Below are 15,091 nucleotides of genomic sequence, written 5' to 3' on the forward strand. Positions count from 1 at the left end.
AGGCATGTTGACAGCTGAAAGAGGCTGAAATGTAGGCCTCTTGTGCCAATTAGCCAAATTGTGATTGCAGAGTAAAAGTTCTTGAAGGAAATTAAAAGTGCTACTCTAGTGAACACACGAATGATAAGAAAGTGAAATGACCTTATTGCTGATAGAGAAAAAGTTTTAGTAATCTGGATAGATCAGACCATCCACAATCTTCCCTTAAGCCAAAGCCTAATACAGAGCAAGACTTGAACTCTCTTCAATTCTGTGAAGGCTGAGAGAGCTGAGGAAGCTGCAGAAGAAACAGTTGAGGCTAGCAGTGGTTTGTTCCTGAGGTTTATAGAAAGAAGCCATCTCCATAACATAAAAGTGCAAAGAAAAGCACCAACTGCTGATGTAGAAGCTGCAGCAGTTAGCCAGAAGATCTAGCTAAGATAACGAATGAAGGTGGTTACACCTGACAACAGACAAAATGGCCTTATATTGGAAGAAGATGCCATCTAGGATTTTCATAACTATAGAGAAGTCAAAGCCTGGCTTCAAAGCTTCAAAGGACAGGCTAACTCGTGTTACGGGCACCTGGTGACTTGGAAGTTGAAGCCAGTGTTTATTTACCATTCTGAAAATCCTAGGGCCTTTAAGAATTATGCTAAATCTACTCTGCCTTTGCTCTATGAATGGAAAAACAAAACATCTAGATGGCACATCGGTTTACACTATCATTTACTAAATATTCTAAGCCCGCTGTTGAGACCTACTGCTCAGAAAAAAAGATTCCTTCCAAAATATTACTGCTCATTGACAATGCACCTAGTCACCCAAGAGCTCTGAGGGAGATGTACAATGAGATTAATGTTGTCTTCTAACACAGCATCCATTCTGCAGCCCATGGATCAAGGAGAAGTTTTGACTTTCAGATCATATTATTTAAGAAATACATTTTGTAAGGCTATAGCTGTCATAGATAGTGATTCCTTTGATGGCTCTGTGCAAAGAAAATTGAAAATCTTCTGGAAAGGATTCACAATTATATATGATTTTAAGAACATTTGTGATTCATGGAAAGATGTGAAAATACCAACCTCAACATGAGTTTGGAAGAAGTTGATTCCAACCCTCATGGATGACTTTGAGGGGTTCAAGACTTCAACAGAGGAAGTAACTGCAGGTGTGATGGAAATAGCAAGAGAACTAGAAGTAGAAGTGGAGTCTGAAGATGTGCCTGAGTTGGTGCAATCTCATGAAAAAACTTTAACAAATGAGGAATTGCTTCTTATGGATGAGCAGAGAAAGTGGTTTCTTGAGATGGAATCTACTCCTGGTGAAGGTGCGGTGAAGATTGTTGAAATGATGAGAGAGGATTTAGAATATGACATAAACTTAGTTGATGAAGCAGTGGCAGGGTTTGAGAGGACTGACTCCAATTTTGAAAGAAGTTCTACTGTGGGTAAAATGCTATCAAACAGCATCGCATGCTACAGAGAAATCGTTCCTGAAAGGAAGAGTCCATCAATGTGGGGAACTTCATTATTGTCTTATTTTAAGAAATTGCCATGGCCATCCCAGTCTTCAGCAACCACCACCCTGATGAGTCAGCATTGAGGCAAGACCCTCCACCAGCATAAAGATTAGGACTCACTGAAGGCTCAGGTGATGGTTAGCATTTCTTAGCAATAAGGTATTTTTTAATTAAGGTATGTATGTTGTTTTTTTTAGACGTAATGCTGTTGCACACTTAATAGACTATAGTATAGTGTAAACATAAATTGTATGTGCTGGGAAACCACAAAATTTTTGTGCCTCACTTTATTGTGATATTTACTTTATTATGGTGGTCTGAAACTGAGGCCACAATATCTCTGATGGTATACCTGTGATATGGGTAAGCCTGGTGCAAATTAATTCATGTATAATATTCTAAAAAGTTCATGGGGCCAGCCCAGTGGCATAGTGGGTAGGTTCAGCATGCTCCACTTCGGTTGCCTGGGTCTGTAGAGTCAAGTCCCTGGCACGGACCTACACCACTCATCAAGTCATGTAGTGGTGGTGACACACACAAAATAGAGGAAAGATTGACATGGATGTTATCTCAGGGCCAATTTTCCTCAAGCAAAAAGAGGAAGATTGGCAACAGATGTTAGCTCAGGGCCAATCTTCCTCACCAAAAAAAATTCACAACATGAAAGAAGTGTTATAATTATTATACACGTATGGCCTTTATCAGTGACCTATTCTTCCAGTGAGTCTGTAGTATGGAGTTCTACTTACTTTTGCAAGTAAATATTAAAGTGAGATATTCTGTACATATTCTTTAAGCAAGAGTTCTTAATTTTTTTTAAATATTCATCTACTTTTTAATTTAGCTTTTTTTTTTTTTCTGCTAAGGAAGATTAACCCTGAGCTAACATCCATTGCCAATCTTTCTCTTTTTGCTGAGGAAGATTAGCCCTGAGCTAACATCTGTGCCCACCTTCCTCTATTTTGTATATGGGATGCCGCCACAGCATGGCTTGATGAGCTGTGTGTAGGTCTGTGCCTGAGATCTGAACCTGTGAACCCCAGGTAACCGAAGTGCAGCACGCGAACTTAACCACGACACCATCGGGCCAGCCCCAAGAGTGCTTAAATTTAATAGGTAGTTTTTTTTCCTTTAGTCAATAACATTTTTGTGTTTGTATTTTGAAGTCTGTTGGATCCATGGGTGAATTGAAGTGTATTTCTAATATGCAACTAGGTTTAATTTTTATATAATTTTGTAATTGTTCTGTAAGGAAAGGAACGTTAAAAAATTACACTTTGGTATTTGTTGGTTTTTTCCTACTGGTCTCCTGGGCAAGTACTGGATATGTCTTACCCATTACATATATATTCCACCTTTTATTCTTAACAGAAATCTACTTTTTCATTGGCCTGAAGGGCCTTATTCCATTTTCCTTGCCAAAAAACATTTTCTATATATTTGTAAGTATGCAGAGTTCATCATAGTCTCATGTGAAGTATTATTTTCATCTTTTGTCCTTTGCTGTTTGTCATTGCTTCTGGCTGGGATTTGGACTATAGAGTTTGCATTAAGAAGAGAGACCTATGATAATGACAGTAAAATCTAGAGTTGGAGATGACTCTTCCTGACTCGGTTGTGTCAACGTGACTAATGTCGTGAACTACATTTTCTAGAATCCATTGCCTTTATGGTTCCTTGTTAGAATTCACCAAAGCCTAACTTACAAGAAATTTGGAATGCAGACATGAAATGGGATTAGGCAAGTTTTGGAGCCATCTCTGTAGAAGGAGACAGACAGAAGTGAAGGACCTTAGACGCTTGCTTCCAGCCTGTTTTCCTCATTCTTTGCCCTGCCAGTCAAGAATGTTGACAAAACACAAAACCACCGCCGACTGTCTGATTTCCATTTGATTCGAGCTGTAGGTTTCTACAGTTGCCTCCAAAATTCAACATCAAGGATCCAGCACAGGTTGCATTTTTCCACATGCCCTCATGTGTCCAGTAGGCAACAAATTTAGACTGTCATGGTTGAGAAGATTCTCTGTAGCTCTATTCCTCCCTTCTCTAGATTGTGTTCATATAAGGTCTGATTTGTATAATAGACACCTTGTTCTGTTAACACTGCTAGTGACTATGTGTTCCTCATTGCACTGTGACAATAACATGGGTGCTGTCATAAAGAAGTCCGTGGGAGTTTGTTCCTTCAGTGCACTGTGCAGTGACTGCTCTGATCAGTCCTTCCATGTGAGAATTGGCATCTTCCTCATATCAGGCAGATTCTGGATGTTTCCTGTTGCTCATAGCTGAGTGTAATCCCTCAATATGTTTTCAGTTACTTTTGTATCTGATTGGAAGTATGTGCATTTTTTCTCTAACGAATGCTTCTGTAGTTTTCTCTTAGAAAAATTTTATTAACAAACACTTGTTTGCTAAGAAATATTATTGTATTTTTCATTTCCTGAGAGGATATATTGAAATATCCCATTGTAATTATGGATTTTTAGATCAACTTGTAATTTCTCCATTTAATCATTATACATTCTGAGCCAATATTATCATATGCATACAAATTCAGGTATTTTTTTCCTCAGGCAAATTTTATTTTTTATTCTCTTATAAATTTTTCTACTTTAATGAATTTTTATACTTTATAGTTTTTGTCATGAGACTAATTTGTTATTCATTTATAATACCAAAACTTAAATCATTTTTTTTCAGTCCTCACCTGCCAAAGACCACCAGTGTGCCACCTGCAGTCAAAGAGAGGGGAGTATAAATTCTAGTAGAGAAGTTCCCCCTGATCACACTATACGAGATGGATCATGATAACTAAAAATAAAATAGAACAGTTATAACAATATTGTGTAATACTAATACTTGTTATGTGAATGTGGTCTTTCTCTCAAAATATGTTATTGTACTGTACTTAGTCTTTTTGTGATGACGTGATGATAAAATGCCTATGGATGAGCTGAAGTGAGGTGAATGACATAGGCATTGTGATGTAGTGTCTGGGTACTGTTGACGTGATGATACAGCAGAAGGAGAATCATCTGCTTCAGGTGATCTTGGATCATCAAGCTATGATGATGTTGATGGTTGGATGTCAGGAGCAGATGATGTCCATAGATGGGGATCCTCAAGAGTTGAAAGTTTTTTTGCTGAAACCTTTTGGAGGAACACTGTAATCAGAAATTATCTTTTTTAAAAAAAAACTTATCCAAATGTTGCAGAAATGGTCATTTTTCAGTGATCATATGGGTGACTTTAATGCTATGTTCTATCTGAGGATTGTATTACATAATTTTGTCCTTCAATGCCTGTGCAATTTGAAACACTTGGGCAAATTTCAGTAATGACCCCATTGCTGTTTCTGCTTCAGTTTCTTCATCTTCCTCTTTCTCTGTAGACGACTCAACAGGTTCTTCCAATTCCTCATTTGTTAACACTTCCCAATGGCCTTCAATAATATTTTCTTCTACTTTTTCATCAATGTCAGGAAGTCCTCCAGCAACTTGTCTTGCTGCATAAATGATTTTCCTAACTTCATCAATCCCTGGGAAGCTTTTAAAATCATCCACAACTTCACTCCAAAGTTCTTGCAGCAGGCCGTCACAGTTTCTAGTTTTAATTCATCCATTGCAAGTTTGTGTCAGCAATAGTGAACGATTTCTAGCACTGAATTATATCCAAAATAGGGTCTGCATCAATTGATGATCAAATATCAGGTGGGTGTATGTGGCCTGGACAAACCAAATGATGCCCTGGTTAAGGGGCTGAAGCAATGAGGTTATATTTGGAAGTAAAAATACAACCTCAAAATTTTCATTTTCCTGGCAAACAGATTCAGGATGGTCAGGTGCATTGGCTATTATTAATAAGACTTTAAATTCCAACGCTTCCTATTCCAAATATTTTTTCACTTTTGAGATGAAGCATTGGTTTTTGAGATTTCTATTTTCACTGATATAAGAAAAAAATAAACAAGTGAACTTGGGATGCACCTGGAAACTTTTTTTTCTTTCCTATGTTGAATTATAATTGGTCAATAAAATAGTTTATATTTAAAGACTACAGTGGGGCCGGCCCCATGGGTTAGCGGTTAAGTCCGCGTGCTCCGCTACTGGTGGCCCGAGTTCGGATCCTGGGCACGCACTGACACACCGCTTCTCCGGCCATGCTGAGGCCACGTCCCACATACAGCAACTAGAACGATGTGCAACTATGACATATAACTATCTACCGGGGCTTTGGGGGAAAAAAGAGGAGGAGGATTGGCAATAGATGTTAGCTCAGAGCCGGTTTTCCTCAGGAAAAAGAAAAGAGGAGGATTAGCATGGATGTTAGCTCAGGGCTGATCTTCCTCACAAGAAAAAAAAAAGACTACAATGTGATTATTTGATATACATATACTTTTTTTATACGTGAAATTTGCTAAGACAGTAGATTAAGCATTCTCACCACACACATAAAAAGTAGCTGAGGTGATGGATGTGTTAATTAACCTGGAAACTAATATACCTGGGAGAGTGGATTGGAAAACTCTTTTGCTTTGGTCTTCATGCATTTACTTATTCCAACAGCTTTATTGAGATATAGTGCACATACTGTGAAAAATAATGAACAGAAACCTTATTTAAATGGAGTCAGGAGGTCAGAAGGGGGAGCTCTCACACCTACGATGATTGCAGAGCCCAATAGGAAGAAGGAAAACTTCCTCTTCTTGCCCAGCAACAGCTCAGCCAATGAGAAACTGTCACAATCAGCCAATGAAAAGCCACTACACTTTGAACTCCCAGTCTCCTCCAATGGACTCTTTGTTTACAATAACCCTCCCAACTTCCTCATCCCCTCTTTAAAAGAGTTTCTCCTTCCCTTGTTGCTTGGAACTTGCACATGGCTCGCCATGGTTGCAGAACCCCAATTGCAATTCTTTGCTTATCCCAAATAAACCAATTTTTGCTGGAGAGGTAACTGGCCATTTGTTTAAGGTCAACATTTTGGTGACCCATACAGGGATCCAGAGAAGACCCCTGATGCCTCCAAGGCTGGTGAGAAAACAGGTGTGATACCTACAAAAGAGCCCATTGAGCTTGCTGCTTTTCTCGCTGACCCTGAAGCTTTAGGGTAAGTCTTCTGGATCCAAGTTTCCACTCTATGTTTTGAAGCTCTCCAGGCTCTATTCAGAATTTATTTTAAGGCTTTGTTCTCTTCTGGTCTTGTTAAGCCTTGTTTTGTCTGTGAGTATTTGGTTGGCCCTTTGGCCTGACTTTTTCTTTTTTTTTTTTTTTTTTTGGTGAGGAAGATTAGCCCTGAGCTAACATCTGTTGCCAATCCTCTTCTTTTTGCTGAGGAAGATTGGCCCTGGGCTAACATCCATGCCCATCTTCCTCTATGTTATATGTGGGATGTCTGCCACAGCATGGCTTGATAAGCGGTGTGTAGGTCCGCGCCCAGGATCTGAACCTGCAAACCCTGGGCCACCAAAGCGGAGCGTGCAAACTTAACCGCTATGCCACCAGGCCAGCCCCCTGGCCTGACTCTTGAATCAGCCTGTTCCATTGGAACTGGCTGCTTAGACTTCAGTCCGATTCCTCTGGAATCAGACTGTTTCATTGGAACTGTGTCATTTAGCCTGTGATCCCATTCCTTTGGAACCAGGCTCTTCTATTGGAACTGTGTTGTTTATGCTTTGGCCTAACTTCTTTGGAATTAGGCTGTTCTATTAGAACTGTGCTGTTCTGCCTTTGGCCTAACTCCTTCAGGATTAGGCTGTTTCCTTAGAACTGTGCTGGTATTAAGCCTGCCGGCTGTTTGAGCTGTTTAGACTGTTTGAAAATTATTCTTTTACTCTAGAGAAAAACCTCTGAAAAATGGGATCCCAGTTATCTAAATGTTTTGAGGATGCTGCCCCAGGGACCCTGGCCAATTTTATGTTTAAAAACCATGGTCATTCCTCATGTGCATTTCTAACTAAACGGGCTAACTTAACCAAAAGTAATTTAGAATACAAATGAACATTATGGGAACTTTTGAACTCATCAAACTTACTTTCCTCTGTAATTTCCAAAACTTAATGGAACCCCTATTTTGATTGGTGTTTCGAGGCTTGCAAACATTATCAAGAGTCTAAAATTGCCTATTTGCGAAATAAAATTTTAAGATTGAGGCAAATGAATGATTAAAGAAAGATAAAGTCTTTCCAAAGCCTCGTGTTCCTCTTCCCCAGCTCCTTTGTCTCAGGCTCTGCCGTCAGCATCGTCATGTTATACCCCAGCTCCTCATGCTCTGGCCTCACCTCTGGCACCATCTTTCTCCTTCCCTTCTATACCATTTATACCCGCTCTACACCCTCCATTTCCCCATACTGACTCTCTCATTGAACTTCCCCTTTTCCTGGAACTTCTTCCTACTCCCTCTTCTGAACCTATCAGAACCCGTTCCTTTAAAATTAAGCCCCCAGGGGCCAGCCCGGTGGCACAAGCAGTTAAGTGCACGCGCTCCGCTGCGGTGGCCCGGGGTTCGCCGGATGGGATCCCGGGCGTGCACCGATGCACTGCTCGTGGAGCCATGCTGTGGCGGCGTCCCACATAAAGTAGAGGAAGATGGGCACGGATGTTAGCTCAGGGCCAGTCTTCCTCAGAAAAGAGGATTGGCATCAGATGTTAGCTCAGGGCTGATCTTCCTCACAAAAAAAAAAAAATTAAGCCCCCAGAGGATCCAAAGGCTAAATCTTTCATTTCTTACATTCCCTAGACTAAAGGTGAACTGTGAGCCATAGTTAAAGATTTTCACAAAGTAATTGGAGATTCTCATAGATTTGCTAAGGAATTTAGTATAGTAATTCAAACTTATTGACATGATTTCACAGACATATCAAAGAGTTCGTGTGCTTGTCAGTGAAGGCCAGGCCCAGCATTGGATGAAAATGACTAATTGGAAAAATCCTGAGAGGTCTGTAGAATTAACAACCAGGAGACCAACCTGCTGACCTGTTGTATGATCAGGCTTGTGCAATTGCTAGATGACTTCATCAAGGATTTCCTAGGGCTTTCCCAAGGCCTGTTTTTTTTTTTTTTTTTTTTTTTTTTTTTTTTTAAGATTTTATTTATCCAGTTTTTTTCCCCCCAAAGCCCCAGTAGATAGTTGTATGTCATAGGTTCACATCCTTCTAGTTGCTGTACGTGGGACTCGGCCTCACGTTGGACGGAGAAGTGGTGCCTCGGGGCGCGCCCGGGATCCGAACCCGGGCCGCCAGCATCAGAGCGCGCACACTTAACCGCTAAGCCACGGAGCCGGCCCACCAAGGCCTGTTGATTGGAAAAAAATTCAGGCTTGTGCACAAAAACCTGATGAACCTTTTCACGACTGCAGTCATGCACCACAGACAATGTTTTGGTCAATGACAGACTGCATATATGACGGTGGTGCCATAGATTAGTACCACATAGCCTAGGTGTGTAGTAGTCTATACCATCTAGGTTTGTGTAAGTACACTCTGTGATGTTTGCACAACAATGAAATTGACTAACAACAAATTTCTCGGAACATATCCCCATTGTTAAGTGATGCATGACTTACAGTTGACTTCAGACTTTTTAAAGAAAATTCTGGTCTTCCTTCAGATATTGGTTCCACCTAGGTAGCTTTTAACTCTCTTTATTAATCCTCTGGATGATATAAAAGTTCCCTGGGAGTCCTATTTTGTTGCAATATGTGGCCAATTTGTTTCTTTGCTCTCCCTCCCAAGTCTCCTCACAGGAAGACAGCAACCACTTGATAAGCTTTTAGCCTTAAAGGGATGCCAAAGAGAAATTGCACCAAAAGTTGCCAAAGAGAAATTGCAGTTTGTCCAAACCCAGGTTTGATATATAGGGCATCTTATATCAGAACAATGGCTACACCTAGGTCCAGATAGGCTTCATGGTGTCCTAAGTTTCCCAGAACCCCAAACTAAGTGCCAACTGTGAGATTTTCCCAGGCTACTTGGTTATTGCCAAGATTGGATTCCAAATTTATCTCTTATGGCCAAACCTCTGTATGTTTTACTAAAGAACAACTTCCACCCAATTTTATGGGAAGAACTGGACAACATTTCCTTCAAGGCTTTAAAGAACGGTTTGATGAACTCACCTGCCCTTGGACATCCCAATTATCAGATTCCCTTTCTCCTTTTTGTATACAAAAAGGAAGCAAATGCCCTTGGGTGACTCACCCCAAAACACGGGGCCACTATCAACCCACAGGGTATAATAGCTAGCAACTGGACCCTGTGGCATGAGGATATACCCCTTAGAGCCGTTACTGCCAGTTCCCTTTTGGTTAAGGCCACCAAGAAAATGATTGTGGGATCCCCTTTAGCCATTTTTGTACCTCATGCGTAAAAGCCTTCCTGAATTCTCATCACACTCAACATTTTTCAATCTGCCTCCTATGAAATCCTTTTAACTGCTCACATAACTCTTCTACACTTCATAACTGTAACCCTGCTACTCTTCTCCCCTCCATTACTGATGAAGTCCCTTATGACTGCTGAACACTGATGGATCACCTCCTGACTCTTGTGATAATCTGCAGGAGACTCCTCTGGGTTACACCAACTTCTCGTGGTTCACTGATGGTTCTTATATAAAAGGTGACAATGGCAAATATAAGTATTACTGTTGGTCTTTCTAAATCTCAGATCCACCCTCTTTGGAATCCATAAACTCTCACCCTTTGAGATAGTCACAAGACACCCAATGCATTTTCTCCTGCCTTTACTGACCCACAGCTGATAAAAGGAGATATGCTCCAATATTGGAAAGGCCTAATTGCTTCTATTAAACATAACCATGTTTTCATAGAGCAATCTTTTCACAGTGCACTCCAGGGAGAAAAAAATCTTAAGCATCACACTTTGCAACTTGCAGATTTTGTCTATTAGAAAAGACACCTCCAGAAGGACTCTCTTTAACCTCACTGGAAAAGCCCCTATCAGATACTGTTAACTAGCCCTGTGCCACCAAACTCTAGGGAATAGACTTGGATTCATGTGACACACCTAAAGAAGCACTAAACCCTGACTGGACCTGCACATCGTCTGGTGACTTAAAAGTGAAGATTTCCCAGAAGTGAAGCAGATCACAACTGATGAGACAGCTTTCCCAAGATGTCCAGAGCAGGCCTGTGGGAAGTTTGTCTGCTGAGCAGTTCCTGATGACATAATGCTTCAAATGATCTCCAATGCCTATGATCTTGATAACATATGGACTTTAGAAAAGTGCCTGAGAGTTCTCCTACCCACCCCTCCTTGTTACCCAAATGTCATCTCAATAGGTTTCCAAACTGTCACTTTCCCTCCAACATGGGACGTGACCTTCTGGCATGAAGGGACAAAAGACTGATAAACCAGAAAAGCCTGATTCTTGACCAGCGATGCTTTCAGAGATAGATCTCAATCAAAAGGGGAAAATGTGAAAATTAATGAACAGAAACCTGGTTTAAAATGGAGTCAGGAGGCCAGAAGGGGGAGCTCTCATGCCCTACAATGATTGCAGACCCAACAGGAAGAAGAAAGACTTCCTCTTCTTGCCAGCAACAGCTCAGCCAACGAGAAACTCACAACTCAGCCAATGAAAAGCCACTACGCTTTGAAGGCCCAGTCTCTTCCAGTGGACTCTGTTTACGATAGTCCTCTCAACTTCCCCTCCCCCTCTCTAAAAGAGTTTGTCCTCCACTTGTTCCGGACTTGCCTGTGGCTTGCCATGGTTGCAAACCCTGAATTGCAATTCTTTACTATCCTGAATAAACCTATTTTTGTTAGGGAAATGACTGGCTGTCTATTTGTTTAAAGTCAATATTATACACTGCATCTCTTTAAAGTGTAAAATTCAACAGTTTTCAGTATATTCAGATATGTGCCATAATCACCACACTCAATTTTTGAACATTGTCATCACTTCAAAAGAAACGTCTCTCCCCTTTAGCTCTCACTCCTAATATTCTGATCTTCCTTCTCCAATCCTCAACCCTAGACAACCCCCAATTTATGTTTTGACTCTATAGATTTTCCTATTTGGGGCTTTCATATGAAAGGAATTCTATTATCTATGGTCCTCGTAATTAACGTAGCATAATTTTTTCAAAGACATCCATGTTGTAGCATGTATCAATACTGTATTCCTTTTTATGGCCAAATATTATTCCATTGGTTGAATAAAACACGTTCTGTTTATTCATCCATTAGTGGACATTTAGTTTGTTTCCACCTTTTGGCTCCTATGAATACTGTTGCTATAATATTCATGTACAAGTTTTTGTTCCAACATGTGTTTTCATTTTTCTTAGTTATACACCTATGAGAGGAATTGATAGATCACATAGTAATTCTAGGTTTAATTTTTGAGGAACTCTCAGACTGTTTTCCAGAGTGGCTACACCATTTTATATTCTCAGCACCTATGTAGGAGGGTTTATATTTCTCCACATATCCTTGACAACATTTATTATTACCTCACTTCTTTTTTTTTTTTTTTAAAGATTTTATTTATTTTATTTTTTCCCCCCAAAGCCCCAGTGGATAGTTGTATGTCGTAGCTGCACATCCTTCCAGTTGCTGTATGCGGGACTCGGCCTCAGGATGAACGGAGAAGTGGTGCCTCGATGCGCACCCGGGATCCGAACCCGGGCTACCAGCATCGCAGCGCGCGCACTTAACCACCAAGCCACAGGGCCGGCCCTTACCTCACTTCTTGACTCTAGCCATCCTAGTGGTTGTGAAGTGGTATTTCATTTGGGTTTTGATTTGCATTTCCTTGGTGACTAATGATGTCCAGCATTTTTTCATGTGCTCTTAGCCATTTGTGTATCTATTTTTTAAAATGTGTATTCAATCCTTTGCCATTTTTAAATTGACTGATTTGACTTTTTATAATTAAGTTATGAGGTCTTTAGAAATTTTCAATATAAGTTCTTCATCAGTTATATGATTTGCAAAATTTTCCTCCATTCTGTGGGTTGTGCTCTCTCTTGCCTTAAAAATTTTACATTTAATTTGATAATATGCACAGGCCATAAAATTTACATTTTCAACATTTTTAAAATGGATAGTTAAGTAGCAGGAAGTACATTGACGTTGTGAAACCAATCTCCATAACTCTTTTCATCTTGCAAAACTGAAATCCTATCCTATTTGACACCTCATTCTCCCCTTACTCCAGACCATGGCTAAATCATTCTACTTGTGGTCTCTATGAATTTGACTAGTCCAGGTATCTCATACAAATGGAATCATACAGTTTTTGACCTTTTTTGACAGCCTGATTTCACTTAGCATAATGCCCTTAAAGTTCATCTATGTTGTAGCATGTGTCAGATTTGTTTTCTTTTTAAAGCTGAATCATGCACCATTATATACACGGACCAAATTCTTTTAATCTGTTCAACTGTTGATGGACGCTGGCGTTACTTCCACATTTTGGCTGTTGTGAATAATGCTAATATTAACACAGATGGACATAAATTTGTTTGACCCTCTGCTTTCAGTTCTTTTGATTACCTACCCAGAAGCAGAATTACTAGATCAGACAGTAACTCAGTTCCTACTTTTTTGAGTCCCATGAGATGTAAATTTAGTTTGTTAATTTGACATCTGTCTTAATATAGATATTTATTACTATAACCTTCCCTTTTACTACTTCTTAGGCCGCATGTAAGTGTCCTTCTATTTTTCTCCCCTGGTGTGTTTGGGTATCCCTAGAAACTCAATCTTAGGTAGTCTGTGTCTGACACCTCTTTTTTATGCCACTGTTTTCTATATTGAAGCCCTGTTGATATGTGGGAAGGTGTTTCAGTGGGAAAATGTTCTCTTATGTTATAATTAATCCTGTTATGATTTGGTGGGACAGAATCCCTGGACTATGAACTTCAGGACATGTTTTTAGTGTTTATTCTTCCCCTTTTGTTAGAGAGAAATCCTGAAGGGTCTTAGAGTTGGCTGTCTGCTTTCCCTAATCAAATAAGGCTTTGGCAATTAGTTTTCTTTGAGTGACAGTCTAAATTACAGAGAACAGATTGCTTGTATGTATATCAAAATCTTTTCCCCCCATTTCCTGCGTGAAGCTTGATGCAATTTTTTCCACTCTTCACGTTGAGAACCTGCTTGGGTTCCTGTAGGAAAAATTTATGTATTTTGGGGAGGTCTTAAGACTAGATCCCCTAAAGCTTTTAACTCTCAAGCTAGCCTGCTCTATGCTGTCAGCAAATTCATCATTAACAGTTTATGTGTTCCTAGAGGCTGCTGCCTGCAGTCGCTTCTCCTCCAGCTGAGCAGTAATTCTCTGTATTTGCCTCTCTCTCATTTTGGGAGCATTGCTTTGTCATGTTATCTCAAATCGCTCATGAATCTAGAACAGGTGTTGCTTTTCAGGTTGTTCAGTTTTTTTTTCTTGTTGTGAAGATGACAAGGACTGCTCAGAGCTCTTTACATATTGGAAGAGAAACCATCCATTCACTTCTGTTGCTCTGTATTTTTCCCTTGTGAGACTATTCCATTTTCACTTACTATTTCCATTTTCACTTTCACTTTCCGTTTCCACTTTCTACTGCTAGAGCCATGTGAGTGGTTTCAAGTTTTCCTTTTGTGACCAATGACCTTTTGTGATCCATTATCATACTGTGATCTCTGCATTTGGATATCTTATTCTTATCCTCTAAAAAATTCCTACCTGGTTGTCTGGCCACTTGCCCAGTTGCACAAGCAGTGTGGGATAGGTTGCAGAGAGACCAAAGAAAAGACCCAGAGACAGCATACAAGACATATAGGTTTATTGGGAGTTACTTATGGGGAATGTCCAGTGGCGGCCAGCTGGACAAAATTGTGCACCTGCACCCACTCCCATGAACAGGGAGGGGGTTGCTTCTATAGGCAGGGGAACAAAAGGCTACATGCTTGCCAAGAGGGACTGTCCTTGCATAGCCAGCATTGCAAGGATTAGCAGCTCACGTTAGAAGGAGTCTGTGTTCCCTCAGACTGTGAGGCTCTTTGAGAGAAACAGTTACGATACTGGATGGTTGGCATCCTGTCCAGAAGAGGGTCAGAAGGACACATGATTGTTAAAGGCCATGCAGGCTTTTAACAAAGCCTGCATGGCTTTGTTAAAAGCCATGTCTGGATGGCCCTTACAATCTTATTGTGCCATTCTTCCATGGATTCCCTTGGGCCAGACACATAGAGGAGCACTGTAACTATATACCATAACAGGCAACAGAGAACACCGCAGGAAAAGAAAAGCAATAGCAAAAAGGCAAGAATGCCAAAGAACACTTCCTGCCATGTTGAAGGGAGAGATTGAATCCAAGCCCTGTGGTTGGAGAGAGAGGCAGCTTGTTGTATACCCAGCTATTGGAGTAATTTTATTAGCAATGGTGTGTGCCCAATCAGTGAAGAAGTGGGCAGACGTTGTCCTAAGGATGGAAGTAGAGGGAACTCAAACAGGGAAGTCCTGACTGTCCAACGTGACACACCAGAGGGAAAGGATGAAAGTGACTTGGGGGACTGGAGGTTTCACTGTAATATCCTCTTCTAAGCCTGTCCCCCAAGGAGCTGAGACCACGCCAGCGGGG

Source organism: Ceratotherium simum, chromosome 39 (genome assembly GCF_057802395.1).
Source record: "Ceratotherium simum simum isolate JZ-2026a chromosome 39, ASM5780239v1, whole genome shotgun sequence".
In the NCBI taxonomy this organism is placed as follows: domain Eukaryota; kingdom Metazoa; phylum Chordata; class Mammalia; order Perissodactyla; family Rhinocerotidae; genus Ceratotherium; species Ceratotherium simum.